Consider the following 15,235-nt stretch of genomic DNA (forward strand, 5'->3'; position numbering starts at 1 on the left):
CGCAACTCCGGAATCGATCATCCATGGGCCGAATGGTTTGGCTGGCTCAAAGGATGGAAACAAGCTCTGGTCCAGCTGGGAATAATTTTACTGATTATTGTGATTATTGTTGCTTTTATGCTATTCTGTGTACTCCCTTGTCTTCAACGCCTATGCGATAAAATGTTTGCAGTAGGCAAGACTATCCCGTTAATGCTTATGTACGATGACACGATGCCAAGCTTTGCATCTTCTTATGAAACACCATCTAGTTCGATAGTTCCCCCTGACAGTAATCCCCGCCCCGTGTAGGGACATATAGATCCGAGGGACATGTCCAAGACCTGAAACCGGGATTTTATCCAATAGGGATAATTTGTCGCCACTGCAGGTGAAGAGGATGCGGGATCATGTCCGGTAGGATCTGTCAGGATTAGGGACAGTCGGCCATCGTATATTCAAGGGGGGACTGTTATGGAACCATTATATATATCAGCAAGAAACGCTTATTGCTTTAATGAATATAAGCTGGCCTCGACCAATAAAGGGTTACACCTCACGCAGATACGTGAGAGACGCAAGTAGCAGTGTATTCAGTTATCTATATTTTACTAACCGCAAGCGCCATTCTGGCTATATCTTGTTGCAGGAAAGTATCTAATATTTGTTTCTAACGGTTTTCTGCCTTTCTGCCTATTTCCGCATAGTTTCAGGATTAACCAATTAATAAGCTTTACGTAACCTGACGTCCCTTTTTTTCTGGACACTATATAATCTATAATATAAACAAAATAAAGCAGAGTGATTTTGGACCTGACCCAGAGTGTGTCGTGTGTCTTATTTTTCTCTCCGTGCACGTACATTTATATTCACATAATTTGGAGCAGTTCAACAATTGAAGAAAGGCTTTATTGGAAAGCATCCAAAACACTGTCTCTTACACTCCCTTACACTCTCTTACACTCTGTTACTGTCTCTTACACTCTCTTACACTCTGCTGCTGTCTCTTACACTCTGTTACTGTCTCTTACACTCTGTTACTGTCTCTTACACTCTCTTACACTCTCTTACACTCTCCTACACTCTGCTACTGTCTCTTACACCCTCTTACACTCTGTTACTGTCTCTTACACTCTCTTACACTCTCTTACACGCTGTTACACCCTCTTACACACTGTTACTGTCTCTTACACTCTCTTACACTCTGCTACTGTCTCTTACACTCTGTTACTGTCTCTTACACTCTGCTACTGTCTCCTACACTCTGTTACTGTCTCTTTCACTCTGCTACTGTCTCTTACACTCTGCTACTATCTCTTAAGTTCTGTTACTGTCTCTTACACTCTACTACACTGTCATACACTCTGTTACTGTCTCGTACACTCTGTTACTGTCTCTTACACTCTGTTACTGCCTATTTAACTCTTTTACTGTCTCCTATACTCTGTTACACTCTCTTACACTCTGCTGCTGTCTCATATACTCTGTTACTGTCTCTTACACTCTGTTACTGTCTCTTACACTCTCTTACACTCTCCTACACTCTGCTACTGTCTCTTACACCCTCTTACACTCTGTTACTGTCTCTTTCACTCTGCTACTGTCTCTTACACTCTGCTACTATCTCTTACGCTCTGTTACTGTCTCTTACACTCTCCTACACTCTGCTACTGTCTCTTACACCCTCTTACACTCTGTTACTGTCTCTTACACTCTCTTACACTCTGTTGCACTCTCTTACACGCTGTTACACCCTCTTACACACTGTTACTGTCTCTTACACTCTCTTACACTCTGTTACACTCTCTTACACGCTGTTACACTCTCTTACATGCTGTTACACCCTCTTACACACTGTTACTGTCTCTTACACTCTCTTACACTCTGCTACTGTCTCTTACATTCTGTTACTGTCTCTTACACTCTGCTACTGTCTCTTACACTCTGCTACTGTCTCTTACACTCTGTTACTGTCTCTTACACTCTGCTACTATCTCCTACGCTCTGTTACTGTCTCTTACACTCTACTACACTGTCATACACTCTGTTACTGTATCTTACACTCTTTTACTGTCTCGTACACTCTGTTACTGTCTCTTACACTCTGTTACTGTCTCCTATACTCTGTTACTGTCTCCTATACTCTGTTACACTCACTTACACTCTGCTGCTGTCTCAGATACTCTGTTACTGTCTCTTACACTCTGTTACTGTCTCTTACACTCTCTTACACTCTCTTACCCTCCCCTACACTCTGCTACTGTCTCTTACACCCTCTTACACTCTGTTACTGTCTCTTACACTCTCTTACACTCTGTTACACTCTCTTACACGCTGTTACACCCTCTTACACACTGTTACTGTCTCTTACACTCTCTTACACTCTGCTACTGTCTCTTACACTCTGCTACTGTCTCCTACACTCTGTTACTGTCTCTTTCACTCTGCTACTGTCTCTTACACTCTGCTACTATCTCTTACGCTCTGTTACTGTCTCTTACACTCTACTACACTGTCATACACTCTGTTACTGTCTCGTACACTCTGTTATTGTCTCTTACACTCTGTTACTGTCTCCTATACTCTGTTACTGTCTCTTACACTCTGTTACACTCTCTTACACTCTGCTGCTGTCTCATATACTCTGTTACTGTCTCTTACACTCTGTTACTGTCTCTTACACTCTCTTACACTCTCTTACACTCTCCTACACTCTGCTACTGTCTCTTACACCCTCTTACACTCTGTTACTGTCTCTTACACTCTGTTACACTCTCTTACACTCTGTTACTGTCTCTTACATTCTCTTACACTCTGTTACTGTCTCCTATACTCTGTTACACTCTCTTACACTCTGCTACTGTCTCATTTACTCTGTTACCGTCTCTTACTCTCTGCTACTGTCTCTTACACAGGTTTTCGATGTCTACGCAAAGAGATCCCCAAAGACGTTCACAGTATGCTGAGATCATTCGGGACTATGTGATCCCAGAGGACGGTACATGCCATGTGACACTCTCTTACACTCTACTACACTCTACTACACTCTACTACTGTTTATTTCACTCTGCTACTGTCTCTTTCACTCTGTTACTGTCTCTTACACTCTGTTACTGTCTCTTACACTCTCCTACACTTTGTTACTGTCTCTTACACTCTCTTACACTCTGCTACTGTCTCTTACACTCTGCTACTGTCTCTTACACTCTGCTACTCTCTGTTTCACTCTGCTTCTGTCTCTTACACTCTGCTACTGTCTCTTACGCTCTGTTACTGTCTCTTACACTCTGTTACTGTCTCGTACACTCTGTTACTGTCTCTTACACTCTCTTACACTCTCCTACACTCTGCTACTGTCTCTTACACCCTCTTACACTCTGTTACTGTCTCTTACACTCTGTTACACTCTCTTACACTCTGTTACTGTCTCTTACATTCTCTTACACTCTGTTACTGTCTCCTATACTCTGTTACCGTCTCTTACTCTCTGCTACTGTCTCTTACACAGGTTTACGATGTCTACGCGAAGAGATCCCCAAAGACGTTCACAGTATACTGAGATCATTCGGGACTATGTGATCCTAGAGGACGGTATATGCCATGTGACACTCTCTTACACTCTACTACACTCTACTACACTCTACTACTGTCTCTTTCACTCTGCTACTGTCTCTTACACTCTGCTACTGTCTCTTACACTCTGCTACTGTCTCTTACACTCTGCTACTCTCTCTTTCACTCTGCTTCTGTCTCTTACACTCTGCTACTGTCTCTTACGCTCTGTTACTGTCTCTTACACTCTACTACACTCTCGTACACTCTGTTACTGTCTCTTACACTCTGTTACTGTCTCGTACACTCTGTTACTGTCTCTTACACTCTGTTACACTCTCTTACACTCTGTTACTGTCTCTTACACTCTCTTACACTCTGCTGCTGTCTCTTACACTCTGTTACTGTCTCTTACACTCTGTTACTGTCTCTTACACTCTCTTACACTCTCTTACACTCTCCTACACTCTGCTACTGTCTCTTACACCCTCTTACACTCTGTTACTGTCTCTTACACTCTCTTACACGCTGTTACACTCTCTTACACGCTGTTACACTCAGTTACATGCTGTTACACCCTCTTACACACTGTTACTGTCTCTTACACTCTCTTACACTCTGCTACTGTCTCTTACACTCTGTTACTGTCTCTTTCACTCTGCTACTGTCTCTTACACTCTGCTACTATCTCTTACGCTCTGTTACTGTCTCTTACACTCTACTACACTGTCATACACTCTGTTACTGTCTCGTACACTCTGTTACTGTCTCTTACACTCTGTTACTGTCTCCTATACTATGTTACTGTCTCCTATACTCTGTTACACTCTCTTACTCTCTGCTGCTGTCTCATATACTCTGTTACTGTCTCTTACACTCTGTTACTGTCTCTTACACTCTCTTACACTCTCTTACCCTGTCCTACACTCTGCTACTGTCTCTTACACCCTCTTACACTCTGTTACTGTCTCTTACACTCTGTTACACTCTCTTACACGCTGTTACACCCTCTTACACACTGTTACTGTCTCTTACACTCTCTTACACTCTGCTACTGTCTCTTACATTCTGTTACTGTCACTTACACTCTGCTACTGTCTCTTACACTCTGTTACTGTCTCTTTCACTCTGCTACTGTCTCTTACACTCTGCTACTATCTCTTACGCTCTGTTACTGTCTTTTACACTCTACTACACTGTCATACACTCTGTTACTGTATCTTACACTCTGTTACTGTCTCGTACACTCTGTTACTGTCTCTTACACTCTGTTACTTTCTCCTATACTCTGTTACTGTCTCCTATACTCTGTTACACTCTCTTACACTCTGCTGCTGTCTCATATACTCTTTTACTGTCTCTTACACTCTGTTACTGTCTCTTACACTCTCTTATACTCTCCTACACTCTGCTACTGTCTCTTACACCCTCTTACACTCTGTTACTGTCTCTTACACTCTGTTACACTCTCTTACACTCTGTTACTGTCTCTTACATTCTCTTACACTCTGTTACTGTCTCCTATACTCTGTTACTGTCTCCTATACTCTGTTACACTCTCTTACACTCTGCTACTGTCTCATTTACTCTGTTACCGTCTCTTACTCTCTGCTACTGTCTCTTACACAGGTTTTCGATGTCTACGCAAAGAGATCCCCAAAGACGTTCACAGTATACTGAGATCATTCGGGACTATGTGATCCCAGAGGACGGTACATGCCATGTGACACTCTCTTACACTCTACTACACTCTACTACACTCTACTACTGTTTCTTTCACTCTGCTACTGTCTCTTTCACTCTGTTACTGTCTCTTACACTCTGTTACTGTCTCTTAAACTCTGCTACTGTCTATAACACTCTCTTACACTCTGTTACTGTCTATTACACTCTGCTACTGTCTCTTACACTCTCTTACACTATGTTACACTCTGCTACAGTCTATTACACTCTACTACTGTCTCTTACACTCTGCTATTGTCTCTTACACTCTGCTACTGTCTATAACACTCTCTTACACTCTGTTACTGTCTATTACACTCTGCTACTGTCTCTTACACTCTCTTACACTCTGTAACTGTCTCTTACACTCTCTTACACTCTGTTACTGTCTATTACACTCTGCTACTGTCTCTTACACTCTCTTACACTATGTTACACTCTCTTACACTCTGCTGCTGTCTCTTACACTCTGTTACTGTCTCTTACACTCTCCTACACTCTGTTACTGTCTCTTACACTCTCTTACACTCTGTTACACTCTCTTACACGCTGTTACACTCTCTTACACTCTGTTACTGTCTCTTCCACTCTCTTACACTCTGCTACTGTCTCTCACACTCTGCCACTGTCTCTTCCACTCTGCTACTCTCTGTTTCACTCTGCTTCTGTCTCTTACACTCTGCTACTGTCTCTTACGCGCTGTTACTGTCTCTTACACTCTACTACACTCTCCTACACTCTGTTACTGTCTCGTACACTCTGTTACTGTCTCGTACACTCTGTTACTGTCTCTTACACTCTGTTACACTCTCTTACACTCTGTTACTGTCTCTTACACTCTCTTACACTCTGCTGCTGTCTCTTACACTCTGTTACTGTCTCTTACACTCTGTTACTGTCTCTTACACTCTCTTACACTCTCCTACACTCTGCTACTGTCTCTTACACCCTCTTACACTTTGTTACTCTCTTACACTCTGTTACTGTCTCTTAAACTCTGCTACTGTCTATAACACTCTCTTACACTCTGTTACTGTCTATTACACTCTGCTACTGTCTCCTACACTCTGCTATTGTCTCTTACACTCTGCTACTGTCTATAACACTCTCTTACACTCTGTTACGGTCTATTACACTCTCTTACACTCTGTAACTGTCTCTTACACTCTCTTACACTCTGTTACTGTCTCCTATACTCTGATACTGTCTCCTATACTCTGTTACACTCTCTTACACTCTGCTACTGTCCCATATACTCTGTTACTGTCTCTTACTCTCTACTACTGTCTCTTACACAGGTTTACGATGTTTACGCGAAGAGATCCCCAAAGACGTTCACAGTATACTGATATCATTCGGGAGTATGTGATCCTAGAGGACGGTATATGCCATGTGACACTCTCTTACACTCTACTACACTCTACTACACTCTACTACTGTCTCTATCACTCTGCTACTGTCTCTTACACTCTGTTACTGTCTCTTACACTCTGTTACTGTCTCTTACACTTTGCTACTGTATCTTACACTGTGCTATTGTCTCTTACACTCTGCTACTGTCCATAACACTCTCTTACACTCTGTTACTGTCTATTACACTCTGCTACTGTCTCTTACACTCTCTTACACTATGTTACACTCTCGTACACTCTGCTGCTGTCTCTTACACTCTGTTACTGTCTCTTACACTCTGTTACTGTCTCTTACACTCTCCTACACTCTGTTACTGTCTTTTACACTCTCTTACACTCTGCTACTGTCTCTTACACTCTGCTACTGTCTCTTACACTCTGCTACTCTCTCTTTCACTCTGCTTCTGTCTCTTACGCTCTGTTACTGTCTCTTACACTCTACTACACTCTCTTACACTCTGTTACTGTCTCGTACACTCTGTTACTGTCTCTTACACTCTGTTACACTCTCTTACACTCTGTTACTGTCTCTTACACTCTCTTACACTCTGCTGCTGTCTCTTACACTCTGTTACTGTCTCTTACACTCTGTTACTGTCTCTTACACTCTGTTACTGTCTCTTACACTCTCTTACACTCTCCTACACTCTGCTACTGTCTCTTACACCCTCTTACACTCTGTTACTGTCTCTTACACTCTCTTACACGCTGTTACACTCTCTTACACGCTGTTACACTCTCTTACATGCTGTTACACCCTCTTACACACTGTTACTGTCTCTTACACTCTCTTACACTCTGCTACTGTCTCTTACACTCTGTTACTGTCTCTTACACTCTGCTACTGTCTCTTACATTCTGCTACTGTCTCCTACACTCTGTTACTGTCTCTTTCACTCTGCTTCTGTCTCTTACACTCTGCTACTGTCTCTTACGCTCTGTTACTGTCTCTTCCACTCTACTACACTGTCATACACTCTGTTACTGTCTCTTACACTCTGTTACTGTCTCGTACACTCTGTTACTGTCTCGTACACTCTGTTACTGTCTCTTACACTCTGTTACACTCTCTTACACTCTGTTACTGTCTCTTACACTCTCTTACACTCTGCTGCTGTCTCTTACACTCTGTTACTGTCTCTTACACTCTGTTACTGTCTCTTACACTCTCTTACACTCTCCTACACTCTGCTACTGTCTCTTACACCCTCTTACACTCTGTTACTCTCTTACACTCTGTTTCTGTCTCTTAAACTCTGCTACTGTCTATAACACTCTCTTACACTCTGTTACTGTCTATTACACTCTGCTACTGTCTATTACACTCTGCTACTGTCTCTTACACTCTCTTACACTCTGTTACTGTCTATTACACTCTGCTACTGTCTCTTACACTCTCTTACACTATGTTACACTCTCTTACACTCTGCTGCTGTCTCTTACACTCTGTTACTGTCTCTTACACTCTGTTACTGTCTCTTGCACTCTCCTACACTCTGTTACTGTCTCTTACACTCTGTTACACTCTCTTACACGCTGTTACACACTCTTACATTCTGTTACTGTCTCTTACACTCTCTTATACTCTGCTACTGTCTCTTACACTCTGTTACTGTCTCTGACACTCTGCTACTCTCTCTTTCACTCTGCTTCTGTGTCTTACACTCTGCCACTGTCTCTTACGCTCTGTTACTGTCTCTTACACTCTACTACACTCTCGTACACTCTGTTACTGTCTCTTACACTCTGTTACTGTCGCGTACACTCTGTTACTGTCTCTTACACTCTGTTACACTCTCTTACACTCTGTTACTGTCTATTACACTCTGCTACTGTCTCTTACACTCTCTTACACTATGTTACACTCTCTTACACTCTGCTGCTGTCTCTTACACTCTGTTACTGTCTCTTACACTCTGTTACTGTCTCTTACACTCTCCTACACTCTGCTACTGTCTCTTACACTCTGCTACTGTCTCTTACACTCTCTTACACTATGTTACACTCTCTTACACTTTGCTGCTGTCTCTTACACTCTGCTACTGTCTCTTAGACTCTGCTACTGTCTCTTACGCTCTGTTACTGTCTCTTACACTCTACTACACTCTCGTACACTCTGTTACTGTCTCTTACACTCTGTTACTGTCTCGTACACTCTGTTACTGTTGTTATGGAACCATTATATATATCAGCAAGAAACGCTTATTGCTTTAATGAATATAAGCTGGCCTCGACCAATAAAGGGTTACACCTCACGCAGATACGTGAGAGACGCAAGTAGCAGTGTATTCAGTTATCTATATTTTACTAACCGCAAGCGCCATTCTGGCTATATCTTGTTGCAGGAAAGTATCTAATATTTGTTTCTAACGGTTTTCTGCCTTTCTGCCTATTTCCGCATAGTTTCAGGATTAACCAATTAATAAGCTTTACGTAACCTGACGTCCCTTTTTTTCTGGACACTATATAATCTATAATATAAACAAAATAAAGCAGAGTGATTTTGGACCTGACCCAGAGTGTGTCGTGTGTCTTATTTTTCTCTCCGTGCACGTACATTTATATTCACATAATTTGGAGCAGTTCAACAATTGAAGAAAGGCTTTATTGGAAAGCATCCAAAACAGTTGGCGCCCAACGTGGGGCTCGAGGAAGCCGTACCTGTCGGAGGTCCCTCCCGGGGAGAGTTCACGCCGTGAGCTGACGATTAGACCCTGGGACTGCAGCCCAGTTACAAGGTAAGATCGTTTCTTATCTACCTTGTGTGTCTCTCGTTACTCACGTGTGTATTCGGAGGAGGGAACTCAGGTGGTTGACGCACCCTCGAGAGGCAATAAAAGAACCCCATGTAAATCTACTGTATAATCACTTGTTGAACTGTGGTGCCTCCCTTTTGCTGGCGAGCACACTGTTTCGGAAAGGTTTCGGAAAGTGTTTCAAGTCTACACCGGATCAACCCAGTTGCTCTGATCCCAGACGGTGCTGTAAGACTAACACTAATTTGGACAGCCTAGTCGTCTGTCCCTAGCACACTGTAGAAATCGGTAAAGTGTTTCAAGTCTACACCTGATCAACCCAGTTGCTCTGATCCCAGACGGTGCCGTAAGACTAACACTATTTTGGACAGCCCAGTCGCCTGTCCCCAGTGCATAATATTACTACAGTGTGTGTGTGCCTCGCTCGTATCAGAAGGTTTCGGACGGTTGCGGACAAGGTTACGATACCGCTGCGGAATGGGGAACGATAACAGCGTTCCAAGTGGGTTCTGTACTCCCTCCCAATTAGTTGCTGACAGACGAGGGAAAAGATACATTAAGCAATTATCTAAGTTGGAAAAACGATATAAAGTACCCAGAGGAGGAACCTTATCAATTTGCACCTGGCAAAACCTCCTAAATGAAAAAGCAGGAAAATTAGACGACGACGGATTGAAAGATACTGTTAAAATCTGGCTAGATTGTAGCAAAGAATTTAAATCGTTAGATGGCGAAGAAATGTATGATGAAAAGCACTCAAGATATCTGTGTAAAATTCCAATGTCTTATACGCCACAGCTCTATAATGGCGCCGAGTCGTCGGACAAGGGGTGGAGCTGCCCAGCCTGTAATGCAATGACGTCAGGAAGCCGTCGCTCTTGTCTGTACTGTGAGGCCCCCCGCCCCCCGTCTACTCCGGCTACTGTGTCGTGTCTGACACAGACACCAGCGCCATCTTGTGACGCACTTCACCAACTGTCTTCAGTGGAAAATCCCCACCAATTGCCTGCCCCGCCTTCCATGTTAAATCCGGTACAGGCATCGGCGCCATACAACGCCCAAAATTCTGGCCTACCTCCAGCTCCGTTATCTTCTATGTCTATTCCCACAGTGTCATTGTACCCAGTTGTTAATCCGGATGGCACATTTGTATTACCTACCCAGATTACAGCACCCAGACATATGGTCCCAATCATGATAATGGCAAGCGGTGAGGAAACAAAGAAGGAAAATATATCTACTAGTGCTGTTATGCTTCCGGCCCAACACCAGGCTGAGGAAGGCCTACTACTCCAGGAAGGCAAAACACTAGAAAAACCTCAAACAGTACTATTTCCACCCACTCCTCCCGTAGTTACACCCCCGGTACCTACACCCAGCACTACTGTCCCGTTAATGATGATGGGCCCAGGCGACAGTCCAGAAGGGGAGGAAATAGATACGACCGAGGGCGCAACAGCTGCCCCAACCCAATCCGATGCCGACAGCAGTATGATACTTAAAAAGGGAAAAAGGTTACCTAGACCGAAACCAATAACTAAACCCCAAAGAAGAACTAAGCCCAAACACACACAGTCCCCCTTGGTGGGTTTTGACCCACCTGTTCTCCATGCTGAGGAGATGGGAGCTAGGCCTAAGCACCAACCTATTTTCACTGATGAAGAAATAGGCACTCATGACAGTCTATCAGAAGAAGAGGGCTCAGAGGAGGGGGAGGAATCCCAAAGTATTTACCAGAGCTTACCTTTTGTACGTTCTCCTATAGGCCATCGCCGTATAAGATATACTCGACAATCTGATACCGAACAGCCCTCAAGTACGTCAGCCCCTCAGCCACCATCCATGGGGAATACAAATCCCAATAATCCGTTTTCTTCTCAATTCGCTGAAATTATGTCTGCAGCTATAGTACAAGCCACCCGACTCGCCACAGAAAATGCTACTCCACGAGATGGTCTCGCTTCCACGGAGCCGCGTTCCAAGTATGTAGCATTCAATCCGCAACAACTGTATACAATCGTCAAAGATCTCCCTGAACCTGATACACATCCAATGCCATTTTATCGAAAAGTTTCACAGGCCTGGACTACCTATGGATGTACCTGGTCTGACCTTGTTAGTATTGTCCAAGCCAAAGCAGGAGACTACGCAGATCTTATTCTCAACCAAATTATACGAGACCCATCTTATCTACCTTGCGATCCCAGATCCACTGAATCAGGTCAACAGTTTATCAAGCAATTGGAAATCTGGGCGAAGGACAGATTGTCCGAACAAACAGTATCTCTACAGGATATAACTCAAGAAAAAGGAGAGTCAGTGGAGAAATATGCCTACAGAATCAAACGACATTTTCGTGATCTAGGATTCTCACTCCAAGAAGTGGCACATATTCGTATGTTGGGTCGTGCCTTTGTAGACGGCCTCCATTCTGATCTCAACAAAGTACTCACTACCTGCCGCCCGGAATGGAGGTCAATGGATCTTGAAGTCCTTATACAGGTTGCTAAAGGATTGGAGGCAGGAAACAGCAAGAAAAAGTCCGCCATCATGGCGGTAATGACCGGAGCCGACGCCACTAATGAAGCCACGGACAGACAGCGACAACCTCGTAAATGTTTTGGATGCGGAAAAGTCGGTCATCTTAAAAGAGTATGCCGTAGTCGCCATCTGTGGGCCGCTTATCAAGCCCAGAACCAAAACCAGAACCAGAACACTCTTCCTCCACCTCCTCCTCCTCAGCCATAGGAAATAGGCGAGCAAATGGAGGAGGGGGACTCTATTTGCATGGCCGTCTCCGCCCCTCCTTCCGGCCCTTCCCCTAAGATCACTCTTGATGTAGCCGGAAAACCTTGCTCATTTCTTGTTGACACTGGCGCTGCTCGTAGCGTGCTTTGTGAGACGGATGCATTACCATCCTGGCTATCTGATATACAACTCCCCTGTAGTGGGTTAGAAGGCGTGGTTCAACACAACCCACTCACACGCCCCTTACCCGTCACAAGCTCTTCAATACATCTGCCTTCATCTACTCTAGCTCAATTTGTGGTCAGTGCCACTTGCCCTTTCAATCTTCTAGGAGCGGATTTTCTCAGCAAAATCCAAGCCAATATTACCTTCACTGACAAAGGAACTGTCACTCTCAACACTGCTCTTGCCCCTGAAGAAACCTGTATGCTTATGGCAGTAGTACATGATCCTGGTGCCGAAACCTGGGATAATCTATTTAATTCTTTGAATACCATGCTAGACCATCTTCCAGCTACCCTATGGGCCTCTGGACCTATGGACATTGGACGTCTCAATGTCCCACCGGTACAAGTTGTGCTTAAGGATCCTAATGTTCTTCCATACAAGGCCCAATATCCTTTATCAGTGGCCCAACTAGATGCAATATCTATTCAAGTAGCTGCACTCCTAGAATCCGGTGCAATAATACCTACTACTTCTCCTTGCAATACTCCGCTGTATCCAGTCAAAAAGAAGCAGATCAAAGGCCAACCTCCAGTGTACAGGATGGTACAAGATTTACGCGCTGTCAACGAAGCCACGGTTCTGGATACCCCTATTGTGCCAAATCCACATACTCTTCTATCCAGTATTCCACCTACGGCATCCTGGTTCACTGTAATTGATCTTGCTAATGCCTTTTTCTCCATTCCATTACACCCTTCGTGTCAATATCTTTTTGCATTCACACATGCTGGTCGGCAATACACCTGGACGGTGATGCCACAAGGAGCTCAAAACAGCCCGTCCAGTTTCAGCAAAGCTATGTCTTCTGTGCATTCTTCATGGCAAGACGCTCACCCGGAAGTTGAGCTCCTGCAATACGTGGATGACCTACTTCTTTGTACTCCAGACCCATCCACGTGTCAAGAAACTACCCTGGACCTACTCTATTTTCTAGCTACAGCTGGCTGTAAGGTCTCCAAATCGAAACTACAGTTATGCCTTCAAAAAGTGATTTTTCTGGGACACTGTATTACCAAAGGCCGTAAACACCTTACAATGGCACGAAAAAAGGCCATCCTGTAGTTGACTCCGCCAGAAACTCCACATCAGCTACAGACCTTTCTGGGTCTCATTTCATACTGTCGTCCCTGGATTCCCGACGCTTCTGTGCTAATGCAACCACTCTATGACTGTATACCTCGAGAACTACCAGCAATTTTTTATTTAACACCAGAGGCACTGGACTCATTCGACGCTCTACAACAAATGATTGCCTCATCTCCAGCTTTAGGAATTCCGAACTATTCTCTGCCGTTCCGTCTCTATGTTATGGAACGGCAAGGCCATGCCACAGGTGTTCTCACTCAGATGCACGGTGGTCGACATCGTCCCCTCGGATTCTACTCCAAACGATTGGACCCAGTTGCTCGCGCGACACCTTCCTGTGTAAGGGCTATTCACGCTGCCAGCTGTCTTCTGGACGTCACTTCAGATATTGTCCTCGGACATCCCTTGACAATTCTAGCTCCACATGACATCTCAGCTATTTTACAACAGACTCAACCCAGACATCTCACTGCTCAGCGTCATCTTCGTCTCCAAGGGAGTCTGTTGTTGCCCGACAATGTTACTATTCAACGATGCAATGTTCTCAATCCGGCTGCCCTCCTTCCACTTCCAAGGGGGGAGTATACTGATATTCCGTCTACGGATTTTATTGATCTAGCCACAGAAGAAGATCTTCAGGAACAGCTATTGTGGCATACACAGTCATCAAATGTCGATTTTCCAGATGTACCACCCGAGGACGATCCACATGATTGTCTGACCATGATGCAAGCGGAAGTCGGTTCGCCTCCGAAAATACAGGATACCCCACTCTCAAACCCAGAATGGACCCTATTTGTGGACGGCTCCAGATATGCCGATGACAAGGGTCATTTCCATACGGGAATGGCGGTTACGACTGACACGACTGTACTCTGTGCAAAAGCTCTACGACCGGATCAGTCGGCTCAGGAGGCTGAACTAGCTGCCCTCACCGAGGCCTGCATTATGGCTAAAGATTCTACCGCGAATATCTATACGGATTCCAGGTACGCCTTTGGAGTTGTACATGATTTTGGAGTCATCTGGAAGGCAAGAGATTATATCACCGCAGCAGGGACTCCAATCAAGAACGGGAAAGCAGTTGAAGCTTTGATGACTGCGGCCCTACTCCCGAAACAAGTTGCAGTGATCAAAGTCAAGGCACACTCACGGGCTGACACTATGGAAGCAAAAGGAAATGCCTTAGCAGATAGTGCAGCCAAGCAAGCAGCTCTCGATGAAGACTCAGTGGTCCCTTTAATGACGGTGACCAAGAAAGCACCAATGGAATTAGACTGGGATATTTTAATTCAATTACAACAACAAGCTTCAACCAAGGAACAAAATCAATGGATACAAGAAGGAGCATCCGAGGATGAGCGGGGAGCCTGGGCCAGAGGCCAATATCTTTGTTTACCCCGGACTTTATATCCTTTAGTCGCATCACTAGCTCATGGACCGACGCATCAGTCTAAAACCATTATGAAGGAGATTATCGACAAAATCTGGATCGCACCAGGAATCACCCCAATGCTAGCACGAACCACCGAATCATGTTTAATCTGTGCTCAGTGCAATACCGGAAGGACAGAACCTACACCATCCAAATGTTTACCGAATGCTCAATACCCTTTCCAACGGATTCAAATTGACCATATTCAAATGCCGATGTGTCAGACATTTCAGTATGTACTGGTAGTGGTAGATGTGTTTTCCGGATGGCCAGAAGCCTATCCAGTACGAAACCAAACCGCACCCACTACCGCAAAG

This window comes from Spea bombifrons, chromosome 4 (assembly GCF_027358695.1).
Source record: "Spea bombifrons isolate aSpeBom1 chromosome 4, aSpeBom1.2.pri, whole genome shotgun sequence".
Lineage (NCBI taxonomy): Eukaryota > Metazoa > Chordata > Amphibia > Anura > Pelobatidae > Spea > Spea bombifrons.